General features: G+C 36.2%; 1 protein-coding gene across 3 annotated transcripts in view; it reads left to right on the top strand.

The window, feature by feature from the left end:
* Positions 1 to 4078: 4078 nt before the first annotated feature.
* Positions 4079 to 19868, top strand: part of LOC136041197 (CCAAT/enhancer-binding protein gamma-like) — a 238193-nt gene continuing 222403 nt past the window's right edge. For 2 of the 3 annotated variants that reach the window (XM_065725763.1, XM_065725768.1), the window contains exon 1: positions 4079 to 4174. The gene's annotated coding sequence lies outside the window, so the exon portion shown is untranslated. The remainder of the gene's footprint in view (positions 4175 to 19868) is intronic. The other variant, XM_065725767.1, reaches the window with a different exon arrangement.

The following is a 19868-nucleotide window of genomic DNA, read 5'->3' as shown; positions in this document are numbered from 1 at the left end:
GCGAGTTATCTCCTAAGGCAACTTGCAAAAGTCCTCCAGGCTGAAACGTTTAGAATAGAACAGATAGCAAAGAGACACGATGCAAATAAAAAGTAAAGGCTGAGACACAATTATCTTAACTGATAACCAAGAACACCTCGAGGGCCTTGAAGATACTAATAGCAGGAAAAAAGTGAGTTAGATGGGCATAAAGTATTTCACCGACTAGACTTACTTTACTTACTTTACTTAGGTCTCCTTCCGGGCGTGGCTCAGCGTAGAGAGTGATGTCAGCCTCCACTAACTGGCGCGATCAGCAGGTAACGCTGATGCACCGTGGACATCGATGTTTGCCAACTTCAAGTATTTTGAAAGACTAATGGACCATCGATGTTCCCGTTTGCTACGGGGTCGTTTCCCTCCGGCTTCTGCGGGGTAAAAGTCTAGCACGATTTTCGCAGCTAGGCGTGATGTTATTCTAAGGAGACGACCGTACCATTGTAGAGTGTGCTCGGCAATTTGGATGGGAAATAGTGTCTGCTGCGTTGTCTGTTGTAACTTCTTGCTGCTGACCAAGTCAAACCATTTCAGGCCTTCTATCCTCCTAAGGCTTTATGTCTGGAACACGTCTACGGTCTTGAGAGCTCTGATTTTAGACGGCCAGGTTTCTGTTTCATAAAGAATTACAGACCCAACAAAAGGGTTCGTGTTTTGACTAATACTTGATTTCCGCCATAGGTGACGATTTAACCTCCCTATGGCAGCAGATACCTTAGCTATTCTTGTTGTAGATCAGGGAGAATCGAGTCATCAGCAGCAATGACAGAGCCCAAGTACGTCAGCTTCTGAGCCACGTCAATAGTAGTTGTTTGGTCCAGGGCCACAGGAGGATTTGCAATACTAGAGGATAGATCAACGACCATAATCTTGGTTTTTTCACAGTTGACCAGCTAATTCTTCTTTTGCTTCCACCAGTTAGTCCATGGATTCCACCACGAGCTCCAGGTCGTCGGTAAAGTCAGTGTCCGAGAGGATGCAATCGTCAAATTTAAGTCCAAATCCATCCCTTGAGATTGTCCTCGCCATGATGTGGTCTATGATGACGTTGAACGACTCGGACGCAACGGCAGAACCTTGCCGAACCCCTTACAAATTCGAACACCTGACTTCGTTGGATGTTGACTTGGACACAGCTCTTTGTTTTGTGATGGAGTGCTTCGAAGATTCTGCAATATTTATCTAGCATGCCAATGAACTTCAAGATTTTCCACAGGATATATCAATCGATTGAATCGAAAGCAGCTCAGAAGTCGAAAAAGGCGATGAATGCTGTATATCAAAACTTTCTGGTTTTCTCAACTACTTGACGGACTGTGGATATTTGCTCTACAGTCGATCGGTCTGACATAAAAATGGCTTGTTCTGGTCGTCGGACTTGACGGATAATGTTTCGGCAACGGTCTAGAAGCCCCATTGAGAAGAGTTTGCCAGGTACTGAGAAAAGAGTTATTCCTCGGTAATTGGCAGAGTCACTTCACCTACCTTTCCTCTTTTATAGGAGGATGATGATTCCTCTTTGTCAGTCTTCTGGAATGACCTCCGTTTCCAACACAACAGAAAAGAGAGTCTGCAGAAGAATGAGCATGGGTGGGTCCGAATATTTTAGCAGCTCTGAACTTATTCGGCATACACCAGAGGCCTTATTGTTCTTAAGCCTATTCATCGTGCTTCTTATTTCTGAGGTGCTAAATGAATGAGTGGGAAGATCGCCGAGTTCGATGGCTGGTTTGGGAGACCGACGTAGTATTTCGTCGGCTACTACAGGGGGAGTAGTTCTGTTCAGGTGTAAGGAGAAACATTCCTTCCAGCGATCGAGGCACGAGCTACCATCCGAAAGAAGAGTCCCATCTCTTGAAACGACGGATCCCACTGTAGGGCCTTGCTTTCAGTGAGATCTCGAAGATGCTTGAGCATACTGGCTATGTCTTTTTTCCTTGCCGCTTTCTCGATTTTGTCAGCCTTGTTTTGGACGAACCTCTCTCGGTGTCAGTTGATAAGCTTGTTGTGGATGTCATTTAGCTTCCTCTAGGACGCCATGTCACCATGTAGTCTAGCCTTCCACCTCAGTTCTATGACACGCAAATTTTCTTCTGAAATCCAAGCTTTCTGGGGGTGCCTCTTCATGCTTAGGACTAGTTGCACGGCTTAATGCGTTTGAGTCCTGGAGTACTTTCAGGCATTTTCGTTGTTCGTGAAAGTGGGAAGTAGCTCAAATCGGTTCGATACCTGAACGGCGTACTTTCGCTTGGGGTTCAATTCCCTGATTTTCAAGATATCAATAACTGTTGGCCTCGTATCTGACCGTTGGGCTTTCAGGCGAAGCTGAACTTCTGCGCAGAGAAGTCTGTTGTCAGCAATTTCCAAGCTCGGTTGATCTGTACGTTCTGTAATACCTCAGCGACGATCTCCTGTGCTGCGAGATGATAACACAGTCGATCATATTTTTCGTGCAGCCGTCGTTGCTGTACCATGTATATTAGAGGATTGCTTGCGCTGGAAGTACATTTTGAAACAACAAGGTCGTAAGATCTGCAGTACTAAGGTAAGTGCTGATCATTGTCATTAAGGGGATCAGGAATTACGCGTCCTATGGTGCCTCTCCACACGCCTGTGTTGTCTCTTACATAGCGTTGAACTCCCAAATCAGGATGCTGATATTGTGAAGGGATCCGCTTGCGGGTTTTCTGGAGATCTGAGCATAAAATTCTGTTTTGGTTTCATTATCGGAATCGTTTGTTGGAGCATAGCACACTAGAAACGTCATTTTGCCATGTTTGTGCTAAAAACGTGCTTTCATAAGTGTGTCCAAAATCGCTTCCTGGGACAACAGGAACTTTCTTGCTAGGCTATTGAACATAAGACCGACACCGTTCCTTCTTGTGCTACCACCATACCAGAATAATGAGTGGTTATCGCCTATTCGTTCTTTACCACTGTGGCTGAGGCGGGTCTCGGTCAGCCTTGTAATAACTATCTTGTTCTTACATAGTTCTTTAAATTAAAGGTCTTTTGCTGTGGCTGCATTCAGGGTTAAAACATTCCAAATGGCTATTCTTAGTCCCCTTTGGTCAATAAGGTTAAATCCGTCGGCCTTCCTGACGTCGACAATATGTCCGTTGAAGCGCTGAGGTCGTGATCTTGAAGCAGAGTCCGTATCCGAGGATACGTATCCAATAATGTGAGTCCTTCTATCCAGCGGAACGTGGCTACTTACCGGTCACTAAGTCCAAGAGAAGGGTGCGATGCAAACCGAAGTGGAATTGCTCTGGTCTAGGCTCCAGAACACACTGGGATGAAAGGTAATGTATATGCAGATGAAGTAGCCAAGGTTGGGGCATCACTGGCATGTTGTAGACTGGAGCTTTTCATGCCCTAATCTCATAGATGATGGATTGTGACAATAAGAAAACGGAGCTATGGGTGGACAGAACAAATTGGAATAGGAAGATGGGATGCGCAGCAACAAAGGAGTGATTCTAAAGTTTAACCCCACGGTGAGTAACATCTTGTATGACTTAATAGCTTTGTAATATGAATAGCTATTGAAGCAATTAGAGGTGTTGAAAATCTTTAGAATTAATTTTACCCGAGTTGGAAGAGCTAGTTCCCCAGTTTGCAAAAATGTTAGATGGTCATGAAAACATAAAGACATCTTAGACAGAAATGTCCGACCGGGCTTGATACCAGTTAGAAACAGTCTATAAACTGGATTTTATTCTAGAATAAATAGCTAGGGAACTTAATATCCAGCAGTTGGAAAATGTATTGCTAATTAGATTTGTTTTTTTTTTGGGGGGGGGGGATTGGAAGCAATGGACTTGTGGCCTGAATCCCGGCTAAGTTTTTTTATTCTACCCATAATAATAACCATAGAAATAATAGAAAAAATGCTAACGTCAATGATAATAAAAATAATAATAATAGTGATAATAGTAATAACAATAATAATAATAATAATAATAAAATAATGTTAACAATAATAAGAATAATCTGCAAAGTTGCTTTAAAATAGTAAAAATCTATATATCAAAACGAACAGGAATTGGCAAAAAGTTTGAACATTTGAAAGGTTACTTTTGTTTTTTGTACAGAATCTCATTTTGTGATTTGGCTCAACTGATTGTAACAAAAATAGGTTAGTGACATAGACATATGCTCTCTAATGGATACTTACGTTTAATCCTGTAAATAGACGCACAGCCTATGATTTATGTCTGTCTAGCCTAGGCCTATTCCTAATTTCTGTAAGTTGATAAACACTGCAGGCCTAGATTAAATTATTGAAATCTATTATGGTAAAATTCTAGTTAAGTGACTTCTTGCTATCCTGGAAAGGGGTTAGGTTAGTAAAATGAAACTTTTGGGGATGTGTCTACAGGCTAAAGTATATCCTGGGAAGGTATTTTAAAGTACCCACCTCCACTCCTTCTCCCTCTAGAGGGCCCTGAAATTTGCCTACATGATAGGTCTATACCTATTGAAATTTTGACAAAACAACATTTTACCTTAATTTTCAGTTACCAGTTGCTTTTTCTCTGCCTTTAGTTCTGAAAATGCAATTTCTGTTATTTGAGTAGAATTCTGAGCCATATCAATGTTTTTTTTTTCAAAATTTAGGAAATGTATTAGCATATCTTTAAAACCTTATTGGGATTGAGCAAAGTTGTGATGCTGAAAACAATTTTGTTGTACTTCATTCAAGTAGAAGATCTATTTTGCAAGATTTCACTTTACAACACCCATTTTTTTAAAGGTAATCAAAGGTCATGGCCCTCTAGAGAGAGAAGGAATAGAGATAGGTACTTCAAAATATCTTCCTGGGACATACTTTGGTCAATGTTCCTGTTACCTGAACAATTGTTTAGGGTCATGAAACTATTGTTAACAGATACATTTTGACTTTTTTGAACATCTTTTCTCTCTTGCAAAATTACCACAAACTCACTGTTATGGAGTTAATATATATTTGCACATTAGGGGGGGGGGGGGGGTAAAGCATATCATACATTAAATACAGCAAGGGTTAGTTTACATATTTAATATATGCTATGCTTTAACCCCGCCCCCCTGATGTGGAAATACATAGCCCAAAAAGAGAAATGATTGCAATTCTATATGTGTAAATACAAGATATTTGGGCCAGAATAACTCCATAATGGTGAGTTTGCAGTAGTTTTGCAAGAGAGAAAAGATGTTCAAAAAGTCAAAATGCATCTATTAACAATAGTTTCATGACCCTTAACAATTGTTCAGGTAATAGGAACATTGACCCATACTTTAGCCTGTAGACCCATCCCTGAAAGTTTCATTTTCCTAACCTAACCCCTTTCCAAGATAGCAAGACATCACTCATCTAGAATTTTACCAAATCCATTGCTGTTTTTCTGGAATTGTAAAGAAAAGTGGTCTTTCACAAAAAGAGGTCTTGTATCCTAATGATTGCTCTTGTTGCAAATTCAATTTTAAACTAACCTTTCCAATCTTATCCAAATATGTAAACCATATTATAAAATGCCCAAATTTATTGTTATGAATGCTGTTACAGCTTTTAAGCTGTAACAATTTAACTTGTTTTAACAAGGGTAAACTTGTTTTAACAAGAGTGGATGCTAGCAGAGGTATATAAGATATTTCTAAAATAGCCTACAAGAAAAAGGATCATCTTTGAAGGTCTTTAAAAAGCTTAAAATTGAATTATGACAAAAGCAATGATTATATTATGAAAGAGTATAAAAAACATAAAGTGATATGCTCATTTTAATTATTGGTACAAAATGATGGCAGCTCTCTATATATATAAATATATATATATATATATATATATATATATATATATATATATATATATATATATATATATATGTATAATTGTCATTTACAGAAGATATAGGAATAGTAATTACCATTTTCCTTAGTTTTAATAATAAAATGTTATTTAAAAACAAATCTATATGAATTGTTAACTCCTTGAAAATGACATCATAGCAAAACTGACCATTTTTGAGGGGATTCTAGCTCTTTTTAAAAAGTTTGGACAAATTTCTTTTCAAAATAATATTTTGCTATTAAGACTAAGAAAAGCAGTAATTACCATTCCTAAATCAGCTATAAATGATAATCTTTTTCTAGAAACATGTTTTTAAACTTTTGGTTACTACTGACTGTCTTGAGTCCTTTAAGGGGTCAAAATATAATTTTCCCCAGAAGTAATTATTTGATCTATGTAAGAGCATAAGCAAGGCATCAAGGGACATGTTAACTTTCATCCTAGCTAATTTATGTTGAGAACTGCAGATTTACCCTATACAATAATGGCAAATTATGACAAGAGAATGGACATAGGGTAGTTGTGCATACAAGACAGTATAAGCTAAGAATAGAGGATGTTAATATGAAAATATCACAAGCTACTAATCAAAATTTTACTTTCAACTTTTTTAAAGTTCAGTATATTTTGTTTAAGTTACAGAATTCACATTTTTATAAGAAAAAGTCTTTCTTTATTTCTACTACTGCCATATCTATTTATTACATGTTCAATCTCTACCTAAATATTTTGGTGAACACTTATAATGGCTAGTGCTGTCAGTCTAGAGTCCTGTCAGTTTGGAGCTCTTTGTAAGTATTTCCTCTTCTATTCATCCTAAGATATTTGAATAAAGGCCAAAATCATCAGAAAAATATGAACTACAATAAAGATGCATGTAGGTATGTGATTCCAACTAAGTATATGAGTCAAAATACTTCTTAAAAATGAATAATTACATGTTTGTTATTTTTGTATTTGATAGCTATAGAGTAGTGATTTAAGTTCTCAGGTTTTCAAGCTGAGGTAGATTTCAATTTTTTTTTTTCAATCTTGAGTTTTCTAGATATTGAATTCAAACATTTAGATCTCAATACGTCTGTTGAGCACAAAATATTGGCTCAGGTTTAGCTTTAAATGAGAGAATTGTCCTGTAAAATTTTGATTTATAGATTACTGATCATGGAAATATGATTGGATGGCATGTATCAAAATAAGTATAAAATTCCTTGGCAATATATATAGCAGTTTCTACACTTTTATGAACAAATATATACAACTCCTATACAAAAACATAACTATATTTTGTGACTGGTTGGTATTGAGAAGTTGAGAAACTCTAAAATAATATTGTAGTTGCATTACATTTCTGTGGTCAACTTAAGTAGTGTGGCCACCATTTGCTCACCAAAATTCAAAACATAAATTAATAATATGTTTGCACTTCTCATACATTTACTTTCTATTATACAAATCCTTTTAAAAACAACAATGTTGTAAAAACCAATCTGCTTTGTGGGGTATATCAACCTGCTTCAACAAAGAAATATCAATTTCTTTGCCTCTGTGCCATAGTAAGACTCAAAAACAAGTCTTTTTGACAGTAAAAATAAGTTTAAATATTAAGTTTTTCAGCCCTGTTGTAACAGCACAATCCTGAAATATCATTTTCACAGCCTAAAGAAGTTGTGATTTTAAATTTCCCATCCTTCTTGTTATGAAATTAAATAAAAAAACTAGTTTTTTTTAACTGAAAGTAAGGAGCAACATTAAAACGAACAGAAATTACTCCATATATGAAATGGGTTGTCCCCTCTGCAATCCCTCGCTCTTTACGCTAAAGTTTTTAATTGTTTTAAAAAGTAGAATTGTGGCAAAGAGTCAAACTTTAGTGTAAAGAGTGAGGGATTGCAGAGGGGACAACCCATTTCATATACGGAGTAATTTCTGTTCGTTTTAAGTTTTAATGTTGCTCCTTACTTTCAGTTAAAAAAACTAGTTTTTTTATTTAATTTCTGAACGTTTTTGAATTAATGTATGTTTGATTTTGCCTCTCCGCACATAAATTATTAAAATGAAATTTGCATATTAATTGTTTTTTTTTGGCTAAATGAGAACTTTTAATTTTTAACGAACGTTTTTATTAGTAAAAAATACACGTAACTTAAGAATTAACTTACGTAACAAACTTTTACATTCTTATGTTTTTATTATGTATACGAGGGGTTTTGTACCCTCGTTAATACCTCGCTCTTTGCACTAAATCGTAAGTTTTGTCCCAATTCTTTAAGAATCAAATAAAAAAAACAAGTTTTTTTAAATGAAAGTAAGGAGCGACATTAAAACTTAAAACGAACAGAAATCACTCCGTATATGAAAGGGGCTTTTCCTCCTCGACACCCCGCTCCTTACGCTAAAGTTTTTTATTATTTTAAAAAGTAGAGTTGCGAGAAAGAATCAAACTTTAGCGCAAGGAGCGGGGTGTCAAGGAGGAAAAGCCCCTTTCATATACGGAGTAATTTCTGTTCGTTTTAAGTTTTAATGTCGCTCCTTACTTTCATTTAAAAAAACTTGTTTTTTTTATTTAATTTCTGAAAGTTTTTTAATTAATGCATGACTGATTTTGGCTCTCCGTACATAAATTATTGAAATGAAATTTGCATATTAATTCTTTTTTGGCTAAATGGCTTTCTCTTAGTTTTGATCAGACGATTTTGAAAAATAAGGGGTGGGGAAGGAGGTCTTGTTGCCCTCCAATTTTTCGGTTACTTAAAAAGGCAACTAGATCTTTTATTTTTAACGAACGTTTTTATTAGTAAAAAAAATACGTAACTTAAGAATTAACTTACGTAACAAACTTTTATATTCTTATATTTTTGATTATATATATGAGGGGGTTGGTCCCCTCGTTAATACCTCGCTCTTCACACTAAATCTTGTTTTATCCCAATTCTTTAAGAATGACCCCTGAATCAGAAAGGCCGTAGAATAAATAGTTGAAATTATTTAAAAAAAATTTAGCATAAAGAGTGAAGTGTTTATCTCCTCCTAAATACCTCGCTCTTTATGCTAAGGTATTTTTAGAACCCCTCATATGCGTAATAATCTCTGTTCCTTTTTAAGTTTTAGTGCTTCTCCTTACTTTCAATTGAAAAAAACTTTTTCATGTTTATATTTTCATTGTTTTTTTTTTATAATAATGCTAGAAAGTCCTGCGCCCTTTTCATTGAATTTCTCTTCCCCCATGAAATATTCCTCCAAGGAAAGATCCTCCCATATAGCCTCCTCCCCTGAACCCCACACCCAAACCAAAAAAAATCCCCCTGATAACGTCGGTACACTTCCCAGTAACCATTACTGTATGTAAACATTGGTCAAAGTTTGTAACTTGCAGCCCCTCCCCCAGGGACTGTGGGGGGTAAGTCATCCCCAAAGACATAGTTATTATGGTTTTCGACTATGCGGAACAAAATGGCTATCTCAAAATTTTGATCCGTTAACTTTGGGAAAAAAATGAGCGTGGGAGGGGGCCTAGGTGCCCTCCAATTTTTTTGGTCACTTAAAAAGGGCACTAGAACTTTTCATTTCCGTTAGAATGAGCCCTCTTGCAACACTCTAGGACCACTTGGTCGATACGATGACCCCTGGGGAAAAAAAAAAACAAAAAACAAATAAACACGCACCCGTGATTTGTCTTCTGGCAAAAAATACGAAATTCCACATTTTTGTAGATTGGACCTTGAAATTTTTTCTATAGAGTTCTCTGATACGCTGAATGCGATGGTGTAATTTTCGTTAAGATCCTATGACTTTTAGGGGGTGTTACCCCCTATTTTCCAAAATAAGGCAAATTTTCTCAGGCTCGTAACTTTTGATGACAATAACTAAACTTGATGAAACTTATATATTTGAAATCAGCATAAAAATCTGATTCTTTTGATATATCTTTTAGCATCGAAATTCCGTTTTTTAGAGTTTCGTTTACTATTGAGCCGGGTCGCTCCTTACTACAGTTCGTTACCACGAACTGTTTGATCATCCCTGAATCAGAAAGGCTGTAGAATAAATAATTGAAACTACTAAAAATACTTTAGCATAAAGAGTGAGGTATTTATCTCCTCCTAAATACCTCGCTCTTTATACTAAAGTATTTTTAGAACCCCTCATATGCGTAATAATCTCTGTTCGTTTTAAGTTTCAGTGCTACTCCTTACTTTCAATTGAAAAAATGTTTTCATGTTTATTTTTTCATTGTTTTTTTTTATAGTAATGCTAGAAAATCCTGCGCCCTTTTCATTGAATTTTTCTTCCCCCATGACATATGCCTCCAAGGAAAGATCCTCCCACATGACCCCCTCCCCTCAACCCCACCCCCAAATCAAAAAAATCCCCCTGAAAACGTCTGTACACTTCCCAATAACTATTACAGTATATAAACACTGGTCAAAGTTTGTAACTTGCAGCCCCTCCCTTGGGGATTGTGGGGGTAAAGTCATTCCCAAAGACATAGTTTTTATGGTTTTCGACTATGCAGAACAAAATGGCTATCTCAAAATTTTGATCCATTGACTTTGGAAAAAAATGAGCGTGGGAGGGGGTCTAGGTGCCCTCCAATTTTTTGGTCACTTAAAAAGGGAACTAGAACTTTTCATTTCCGTTAGAATGAGCCCTCTTGCGACATTCTAGGACCACTTGGTCAATACGATGACCCCTGGGGAAAAAAACTAACAAACAAACAAATAAGCGCGCACCCGTGATTTGTCTTCTGGCAAAAAATACTAAATTCCACATTTTTATAGATAGGAGCTTGAAATTTTTGCTATAGGGCTCTCTGATACGCTGAATGCGATGGTGTGATCTTAGTTAAGATTCTATGACTTTTAGGGGGTGTTTCCCCCTATTTTCCAAAATGAGGCAAATTTTCTCAGGCTCGTAACTTTTGACGATAAAGACTAAATTTGATGAAACTTATATATTTAAAATCAGCACAAAAATTCGATTCTTTTGATGATCTTTTAGGATCAAAATTCAGTTTTTTAGAGTTTCATTTACTATTGAGCCGGGTCGCTCCTTACTACAGTTTGTTACCACGAACTGTTTGATGAAGATTTTCGCTTCCCAGTTGGCTTTTGTTGCAATACACACAGATTCCCTTGATAAATACTTTTAGGCAGTACACGCTATCAGTAAAATCTAACAGAGACCACACAAAGTAACGGAAATTTTGTTTCAAACTTGTTTGTGAAAAGAAACAGTCTTAAAAATTAACTACTAAAAACCAATTACAAAAAATAACTTTGCTCCCAACCCCAACCATGGCAAGTAGTTCCATCCCCAGTTCCGCCACTAAGTAAGGGGGGCACCCCTCACCTGGATTTGCCACTCATTATTCTTCGCATTATGAAGTAAGTATTGTTGACGAAGGTCTATTTGAGGGGCTCAAAAGATGGCCCCTATATCTATCTTGGAAAGTAGCTGACTGAGTCAGATGGATAAAACTTTCAAGGATGAATTGAGAGCCTAGATTATATTGTAGATGGTGTTATCAAACTGCTACCCTTTCCTTATTTCTGATGCTTAGAAGATTACATAGATGATAAGTCTATTACCTATCTAAATTTAGACAAAAAATAAAACATATCACCTTCATTGTAGATTTTCTGTCGCTTTCCTTTTCTCTTTTTATTTTGAAACTCTAATTCCTATTCTTTCAGTAGGATTTTGAGCCATTTCAAGGCCTTTTTCCTCAATCTAAGAAACATATTTTTAAATATTTAAACCTTATAGATCAAGATTGACTAAATGTATAAGGTTCAAAACACTTTTTTTGTTCATGGTTTGAGCAGCACTTCTTGCTTTGCAAGGTTTGGATGCTATAACACAAAGGTTGTAAAAGCTCATAAAAGGTAAGTGCCCTCAGGGGGGGAGGGGAGAGGCTAGAGGTAGGTGTTAAAAATTACTTTCCCAGGGATAACTAAGGCTCCAGATTTAATCCTAGGAGCTTAACTCACCTTCCTTAACCATTTTCCAAGATAGCGAAAAGCTTTCGTGTAGAATATTGCCGCATCTCTCAAGTTTGTAATAGACCTAGCTTCCATCATAGAGTTTTCTATAAGATCCTTGAATGTCTTGCTTATGTGTGTTATTTCAAAATGTCAAAGGAATCAACTTTAAATGTTGATTAAAATGAAGGAACCTTGAAAATATGATTAATAGAAATCTTCTTCATAGTCTAAATACAAACTTTGTTACTATTGTGTTTACTTGCGAAGTTTGGCCTGGTTAAGCAAGGATACATATTTGAAGGGAGCCCAAAAGAATTCTCAATACTACTTTAAAATAATTATGAGTACTTATATAGGCTGTTCAATTCCTAAAAGTGCATTGCTTGATCTGATACCTCCTCCCGTATTGGAGCAATTTACAGGGGCAGATCTTGAGCAAATCTTGGAGAGGGGGCAGTATGACAAGGGCGCCAATAAGTAAAAACTTTGGGGGAGACTCAGTGTGAAAAGGGTGCCAATAATTGATCAAATTGACAAATTTAAAAAAGGAATAACACTAGAAAAAAAAACAAGGAATGAGGGCGCCAGAAAAATCTTTGGATGGGGGGGGGTCCCTGGACTCCCTTGATCCAGAAGTGGCAATGCATATTCCCACCATATTTTGCAATAGCATTGCTCTTTTTTCCTGCTAATTGCTTTGGGTTTGCCATAAAATAATAAAGAAGAAGAGTCAGTCTATGGAAAATATGGTCAGAGTATATAGGTTTGGCTAGGCTATATGTTGCTCCATTGAGGGGGTGGGGGATGTGAAGCAGCATGATTTTAGGAATGAAATAAGTAAATATTTATGATTGTTTAAAGTAGTTATCAGAATTTTGTAGAGTTTGCTTCAAATAGGCCTCTCATCTTAAATTTCTACTATTTGTATGTAGTCTATGGTTAAATCTGACCGCAAGGGGAAGACGAATGGCAATTATCATTGTACAGAAGATTGTTTTTGGGAGAAATTGAATAAGAAATTAAATGGTATTACTCTCTTGTTATTATAGTGTTTCCTTCAAAGAGGAGAATCTTGGAGCGCAATTTTCACATCTAAATTTTATCATGGCATTTGGCATTGTCAAATCTAAGTAAAACATGGAACAAAATATGTTAATCACAAAAGATCAGAGCACGAGATATACAGAAAAGTACAAGATATTAACTTTTTGCAGAAAATTGTTGTTTAATGGCATTTCATATCCATGGGAATGGATCCACAACCTAAATTAGGACCGTGAAGATGTTTTAACTTACTTTCTTGTACTCCTATACCCCCTCCAGGATGATGACTTGATAAACAACCAAAAACAGTATCCAGATGAATAAAAGCATGTCCAAAAGCTGTACATTTTTGTTTTGTCCTTAAATTGTTAGATTTCTTGTTATGATTTTTGTTTGGAGTACGATAAGCTGCTGGATAGATTGAAAAAAACTAAGCTAATGAAAAATCCAGTTAAAATATTGGATTTTATGCTTTAATCTAAGAAGAAAATAAATTAATTGATGAAATGTTGACTGATTGCTTGTTCATTCATTAAAATTCCACTGACAATTATCTGAAAATCCTCATTTTTATAATCTCCCAAATTATAATTGTGCTTTCATAACATCAAAGATAAATGGATCGAAGTGGAGAAAAAGAACCGTAAGTATAGAAACGTGCCAATTAACAATTTTGAGGAAGAAATTAGTTACTGCGTTGCCCATGACTTTGTTTACAGTTTTCAGACTCAGTCTCTTTGAACTTCCTGGGAGGGTGTAAAGAGGGGGGCTTTAAATATATTAGGTTGGAGGAGGTGCGTGCGTAGCTGTGTTGGCCTCAGGCGGCTTGGTGCTGCAGTGAGTTATTATTATTATTATTAGTAGTAGTAGTCTCTTTGAACTGACACCTGCTTTTGAGTTTGCATCCTGCGTTTTTTTATAGGTCCATTTTTATTATAAGTCCGTTTACATTGGTCCATTTTTATTATGTTTTTATCATTTATATATATTTCTATCATATTTATTATTGGTCCATTATTACATAGGTCCATTTTTATTATATTATATCTTTTGAATAGGTCCATTTTTTTGTTTGTTTCAATAAAGGACTCCCACAGCAGCTATAAAGTCATCAAAATTTTCTACAAATCTATAAAGTTTCTCTTGCTCCCACAAGAATTTTGCTTTTTAATGTTGTAGCAATTCTGGTATATTAGTTATAGGAATATTGTTTAACCTTAGCTGACTTTCTTGAAAAATTCAAATAAGTCTAATCTCTTTCTACTTTATAAATAGACAAAGGCAGAGGAGGAAAAAGTTTATTAACTTTATTATCTTAATCAACTTAACTAATTTAATTAGATAATATTAATTATTCATCTTAATTAATTTTTACGGACACCAAAAACGGACACTGGACAGTAAAGCTTCTACAAATTCTGAATGTTTCTTGAGAGGAAAAAAATAAATATAATCAGACAAATGAAACAGGTGTTTGATGGCTGTCTTTTGGATGCGCTTGCATTAAAATCGCCATATTATTCTTTGACAACAATGTTGAATATTTCACAGGATTTTATATTGAAATTGTTCTATTTGGATCCTGGGCCTCTAGCCTACTTCTTCCCTATTTTTTTATTTTTAATATTCAAGGAATGTTGGTCCTAGCTTTGAATGAAAGGTTGAATTTAGCTTACCTAGAACCAAAATCAAACCCATAGAGCCATTTTGCCAAGGCGTGTGATCCAAGAAAATTAGACTCTACAGTTGTTTTTCTATTTCTCTTTTTGAGAAATTAGGAGTAGGCTATGTTACATTAGTTGATTTTTTGTAGACTCAAAGAAAGTTTATATTAAATATGTTTGCACAGACAGATTCAGAAATATTTGAGAACTGAATTAAGTGCTTTTTTGGCTTGCTTTAATATGAGGAACGCTCAATTATTTTCTACTTCTGGTATACCTACAACCCTGGTAAAATAGATACTATATAAAGGTCTGATATTTACCTTGCTGTAGCTACCTTTCGCATTCGTGACGGTATAAGATAATGCAAGTTCATGGTCCTACAATGAAAAAACCACATTCAAAAGAAAGTAAAATCTTTATTATCAAATTTTGATAACAAAATATAAATAAAAAGAACCAACTTTTGGAGGTGATTCCGAAAATATAAAATTCATTAATTTCACAAGTGTTTTAGCATGAAAACAATTGCCAAATTTCAGAAAAGGAGAATACCCCCCCATAAGAAAGGAGAGTGACCTTGATGAAATTAAACTACCAAATTCTGTATATCTCAGCCGCCATCTCAAAGGTTTGAGGCTCCTATCCACAAAATTGCAAATCTTCTTTTTGATAATTGGTCATATACACTTTTTGATTGGTAGTCAAACGAATCTATGTCGTTTAAGGCATAATTTTATAGAGTTTTCCAAAAAATCGAAGGAAAGTAGCCTAAGGAGCGATATTGAACTTAATACGAGGAGAAATAAAGCCATTTGATAAATCCAACATAAAACAAACGCACATAATAATCAACGAACGTGAAGTAAAATGCATTGTCCAAGTCAAAATTTGAAATAACGATATGAATAAATGAAGCCTGAAACGAGTGTAAAATGAATGTTCAAGTGAAGCTTAAAGCGAACAGAAGTTACCAAAACGTTAAAATAGAAAATAAAAGAGCCACCTCTTGAACACTGTCTAAATCTAAATTTCTTGTAACTATAGCATTAACATGGAAAATTTCTAAAGGTTCAGGGAATTTTTTTTATGTATCATTGTATTTTAGACAATCAGTTTAGTTGTATTGGTCTGATATGCAGATTTAATTGGTGAATCAAAATTGATTTGCCAATTCTTTTTTATGACAAAATTCGTGGTGCCAAGCTGTTAAAAAACTATGTTACGAATAAAAGAAAGCGGTGTATGTCGTATTGACTTCGGAAATAGTGGCAAATCAAACTTCAAAATAACGATAGGCATAAACGAAGCCTGAAACACACATAAAATAGATGTTCAAGTCAAGCTTAAAACGAATAGAAATTACCATAAATAAGAATTTTACCACCTCCCACGTAAACGCTCTGTCTAAGGTAGTGGTTCTGAAACTTTGGTACGTTTACCCCTTGGGGGTACGCAAAAAATTTCAGGGAGTGTTTTGCTAGCCAACAAAAAAAACAAACAACCCTTCAACTCTAGGACTGGTAATTCTATTAATATTTTAGCTATAGTTTATTTAGTACCAGTAAATGAGAAGGGGTACCTAAGGTGTTTTGTGGGTAAAATGGGGTCTAGTTTCTAAATAAGTTTGAGAGCCACTGATCTAGAGTATTATTCATTCCTTACCTAAAACAAACCATATTCTGAACAATTTTATCGTATAACTACAATATTAAAATGAAAAATTTCCAGAACTTTAAGGAATTCTTGTGTGTATCAATACATTTTAGACAAACAGTGCAATTTTATTGGTCTGACACGCAGGGAATCTTCATAAATACTTTGTTTTCTTTAAATACTTTCTTTTCAAACGTGTTGGGAATTTAGTTGATGAATCATATATGATTTGCCAATTCTTTCTTTTTATGGCAGAAATCCTGGTGCCAAGCTGTTAAAAACTATGGTGCAAATAAAAGAAAACGATAAATGGCAAATTGACTACGAAAAATGGAGGCACAAGTATAGATAGGTTGGTGGAGGGAGGGTGGTGGATGCACTTGTAGTAAACAGCCATTGATGCTACATCAGATCTCTTATTTATAAGTTGTAAGGGTGTCCAATCGTTGCTACAATTTACTCTTGAGGCATAATTTTGGATTCTCTTAGAGATCCGACTGTAGGAATAGGGAAGGTTGTGCAGGGTTATTTTGTGTATAGACACCTTCATGGATCGTGTTATAGTCTGCAAAATAGTGTTGAGGGTCAATGATATTGTCCCATGTTTCGTTGATGAACTCTAGAACAATGGCAGATCTAGAGCCAAATCTTGGGGGGATGCAATGTGACAAGGGTGCCAATACTTGATCAAATTTTCAAATCTATTTAAAAAAATTGTCTGGAAAACTCGAAAAGTTGGCGTGAGGAAAAATCTTTGGGGAGGCGAGGTCCCTCGACCGCTCCCCTGGATTCGCCAGTGCTTTAGAAAAAGTATGGGACCCAGGATACTACCCTGAGGAACTCCAGCCTTTGCTAGACACTCACCGGAAGCAAATCCATCAAGAAATACATGGGAAGTACGATTCCTAAGAAAATTCCAAAGAACATCGAGTAGAGGACCACAAATTCTATGCGCTTGGAGTTATTTTAATAAGCCGTTGTGCTAGACACTATGGAAAATTCTTCTAATGTCAAAAGAAAGCACCCTAACGTCGTATCCTTGAGTCGAACGTATTCGTATATAGAAGTCCATCTACAGTCAAGTGTAGAGCGTTTCGGGCGGAGTCGACGGTTGCTTATCCAAATAAGGCTCAAGGACCCACTTTCGTTTATTTTTGATTAGTATTATGATTTTCTTTTTTTCTAGTTAATATTTAGACAAACTCTTCTTTAAAAGTATTCTTTTTTCTAAGTTTTTTTTTAATATATAGATGGCACTGTAAGTCTCCACTAAAACCAATTAAAAAATTCAGATTTCATTGTCACTGTCCTTTGTAATTTTTAACAAACAAAATATATTTATCGTATATATGAGAAAAGTCTCGTATTATCCTATAAATAAGAGAAACTACCGGTTAGGCATAATTACTATTGTTTATTACAGTACAGGAAGTCTGCTGAATGAAGGACAGAAGGAGGGGGGGGGCAGAGAGATAGAAGAAACTAGGTCAATAATACTTCGAAATGTCTTGGATAAATCGACAGAATATTGTAATTGTAAGTAAAATAATAAATAAGAGCTAAGAGCTCATATGGCACTTGTGACGAGGCCGGAAGAGCCAAGAGCTCATATGGTATGAGCTCTAGCAATATTCTAAGAATCAATAGATTGATTTAAAAGGAAGATCAGAGGCTTAATGCCGGTCGGGATTTAAAATAAGAGCTCTGAGTCACGGGGTCCTTCAAAATATCAAGATTCATTAAGGTCCGATCACCTACTCGGTAAGTTATAAATACCTCATTTTTTCTAATTTTTCCTCTCCCTTCTGCCCTCCAGATGGTCGAATCGGAGAAAACGACTTTATCAAGTCAATTTGTGCAGCTCCCTGGAACGCTTACCAATTTTCATCGTCCTAGCGCGTCCAGATGCACCAAACTCGCCAAAGCACTGAACCCCACCCCCTAACTCCCATCCAGTACGGTTACGTCGATCGCGTATCTACAACATTTGTTAATTCTACTCACCAAGTTTCATCCCAATTTCTCCACTCTAAGCGTTTTCCAAGATTTCCGGATTCCCCTCCTACTCCTCCCAATGTCAACAGATCTGGTCGGGATTTGAAATAAGAGCTCTGAGACATGAGTTTCTTCTAAATATCAAATTTCATTAAGATCTGGTCACCCGTTCTTAAGTTAAAAATACCTAAATTTTTCAAAATTTTCAAAGTTAACAGCCCCCAGCTCCCCCAAAGAGAACGGATTCGTTTCAATTATGTCAATCACGTATCTATAACTTGTGCTTATTTTTCCCGTCAAGTTTCATCCCGATCTCTGCACTCTAAGCGTTTTCCAGATATCCGTTTTCCAAGATTTCTGTTTCCCCCTCCAACCCCCTAGGTCCCTGGATCTGATTCGAATTGAAAATGGAGCACCTGATCCGATCACCCATTCGTAAGATAAAGATACCTCAGTTTTCACGTTTTCCAAGAAGTCCGGTTTCCCCCTCAAATTCCCCCCATGGTCACCGGATCTGGTCGGGATTTAAAATGAGAACTCTAAAGCACTAGATCCTTCTAAATATTAAATTTCATTAAGATCTGATCACCCGTTCGTAAGTTACAAATACCTCATTTTTCTAATTTTTCAAATTACTCCCCCCCCACCTCTGCAAAAAGAGAGCGGATCCGGTCCGGTTTTGTCAGTCACATATTTTGGACTTGTTTTTATTCTTCCCACCAAGTTTCATCCTGATCTCTCCGCTTTAAGTGTTTTCCAAGATTTCCGGTTCCCCCAACCCGTCTCCCCCCCAATGACACTGGATCCGGTCGGGATTTAAAATGTGGGATCTGAGTTACGAATTTCTTCTAAATATGAAATTTCATTAAGATCCGATAACTCCTTCATAAGTTAAAAATACCTAATTTTTTCTAACTTTTCTGAATTAACCCTCCCTCTCCCCAACTCCCCCAAATAGATCAGATCCGTTCTGTTTATGTCAATCACGTATCTAGAACTTCTGCTTATTTTTCCCACCAAGTTTCATCCCGATCCCTCCACTCTAAGCGTTTTCCAAGATTTTAGGTTCCCCCTCAACTTCCCCCAATGTCACCGGACCCGGTCGAGATTTATAATATGAGCTCTGAGACACGATATCCTTCTAAATATCAATTTTAATTAAGATCCGATTACACGTTCGTAAGTTAAAAATACCTAATTTTTCTAATTTTTCAGATTTTACCGTCCCCCCAATGGTCAAATCGGGGAAACGACAATTTCTAATTTAGTCTGGTCTGGTTCCTGATACACCTGCCAAATTTCATCGTCCTAGCTTACCTGGAAGTGCCTAAACTAGCAAAACCGGGGCAGACAGACAGACCGACCGACAGAATTTGCTATTGCTATATGTCACTTGGTAGATACCAAGTGCCATAAAAACTAAACTAGACACATGAAAATGGGACGGCCGCTGTTCCAGCTTCTGCATGAATTCGGGCCTGCCTTTACTCCCAATCTCAAAACTTCTACGATTTTCTTCATATTTACTCATATTTTTCCTGTTTAATTTGCCCATTTTGTATTTTGCTCCCCATCCACTCCCAATTTTGTGCCTCCTTCCAAAGTTCCGAAGTTGTGTTCTGACATTGTTCCTGAAGTCATCATTTTCAACTAGATGAT

This window comes from Artemia franciscana, unplaced genomic scaffold (genome assembly GCF_032884065.1).
Source record: "Artemia franciscana unplaced genomic scaffold, ASM3288406v1 PGA_scaffold_1179, whole genome shotgun sequence".
NCBI lineage: Eukaryota > Metazoa > Arthropoda > Branchiopoda > Anostraca > Artemiidae > Artemia > Artemia franciscana.
Note: the sequence above shows the minus strand (reverse complement) of the source record. Positions and strands in the feature narration are given on the sequence as shown.